The sequence below is a fragment of the Puma concolor genome, chromosome B2 (assembly GCF_028749965.1).
Source record: "Puma concolor isolate L17-30 chromosome B2, mPumCon1.1.hap2, whole genome shotgun sequence".
NCBI classification, from domain to species: domain Eukaryota; kingdom Metazoa; phylum Chordata; class Mammalia; order Carnivora; family Felidae; genus Puma; species Puma concolor.
In genome coordinates this window covers 154,257,421-154,259,364 of record NC_141671.1, presented here as the reverse complement: position 1 = coordinate 154,259,364, position 1,944 = coordinate 154,257,421, and positions in this window count along the sequence as shown.

Sequence of the window (1,944 nt, the reverse complement as noted above, 5' to 3'; positions counted from 1 at the left end):
ATGGGTTTTTGGTTTGTTTTTTTTTTCCCTTGCCTTTCTGTACCTAATACCTAGAAGAGCCTTTCATGGCCAAGAAAATTCATTAACTTGCTTTCTGACTCTAGATCTCCTTTCCCTCTACTTGTGCCTTTCAGAGGGTGGGATCTCCTATATCAGAATTATGTAGAACACTGGGTAAAAACTAATTCCTGGGTGCACCCGAGACATATTTTCTTAAAAAAAAATTTTTTTTTAATGTTTATTTTTGAGAGACAGACAGAGCATGAGCAGGGGGAGGGGCAGAGGGAGAGGGAGACACAATCCAAAGCAGGCTCCAGGCTCTGAGCTGTCAGCAGAGCCCGATGCGGGGCTTGAACTCACGAACTGTGAGAACATGACCTGAGTCGAAGTCAGACGCTCAGCCGACTAAGCCACCCAGGCACCCCATAAGACATTTTCCTAGTCTCAGAGCTGGACCTATATTTTTAAGTTAAATACCCACAATTTTAAAAAACTCCCTTAACTCCTCTTCAGGCACTTTTAATCAGAAACAATCATAGGAGACATAGTAGAGGATTTATTATAGTATTTGACCTGTAAGTGCAATTAAGAGGAGGTAGATCTGGGCTGTGTGAGGTGCCGGAGCCTAAAATCCACGGTGCGGGCTGTTGGGGAGGGACAATGAGTGTGAAGTGGGGGACACAGGAACAGACTGGAACCTGCAAAATGGGACCATGAGGACACTTGTGTCAGTCTCACTACCTTCAGATGTCCAGCTTCAGTGATGGGGACAAGGGACTGGGCTAAACGCTCACCTGGCCCAGCAGCTGGGGAAAGCTAGAATGAGTCAGACAAGAGCTGATGGTGCTGAGCCCAGGTGCTGCCCAGGCCCCCGGAGGTGGACACAAAGCAGGATGGCCATTGCCTTACATCTCTCACCTGCCAGCCCTCCAGAGTTCCCAGCAGCAGGCTACACCTAAACTGGGAAGGAGCTTCAGGTTCCTTCCCAAGTGGTTGCTTGTACAGAGGAGGTGGCAGCTGTGTCCATGGACAATCTGGACTGTTGGGGGAGGCTGAAGGCAAGGTGAGCTGGAGGTACAGAACCTCCTCACAGCCTTGTTTTCTGCTCATTAGCTTGATTTCCACCAGAACAGAGGTTATGAAAATGGTTTGAAGGGAGTTTCACCCACAGGATCACTGGGGTTTGTCTGTTAACATCCTGGGGCTTATTTTCTCTCTTAGATGGGGAAGCGCTCACAGTGTGTACAGTTTGGAGGTGGTGAGTCTGGGATGTCCAAAGAAGGGAGAGGCCCTGACTGTGCAGGCCATGATCCCCCTCTGAATGGGTGCCTAGTGTCTTTGTCCTGAAGATGCTTCACAGACATGTGCTTTCTTCTACCCTCCAGGAGATCAGCTGTCCGTGTGGCTCTCCCTGGTCTGAGTGGCTCCTTGGAGTATGTAATCAACTTTGAAAAGTATTTTTCTGTAATGGGAAAACCTCCATTCAAAGCACAACATGGGGTGTGGATTGATATCCATGGGCTGATTTAGGAAGTATAGGTGATCTAGAGTGTGATCTCCTACCACTTTGTCCTCAAGCAGACCCACAATCTGTGCCTTTTCTGCAGTAAAGTTGGCTGTTGCCTTTTCTGCAGGGAGTTGGCTGTGGTCCAGGGAAGAGGTCGGACCCAGGTTCTTCAACGGAGATCCGATCTGCATCAGTCACTCTCTCAGGGGCCGCCAGATGGCAGTGTTGGCTTGCCCAGTCTAAGCCACCCTGCCATAGAAGATCTGATCTGCAAAGAAGCAGGTTGCTGGCCTGTGCTCTGCCAGTGCACAGACTTTGCTGAGTCTGTGGGATGAACCCAGCAAAATTGGTAGGAGTCTACTAAAAGGGATAAACCAGAGGTTGGTAGGTAGTAAACTCTGCCAGAGGTCTTGTGTGTGTGTGGGAGGGGGAGGAAT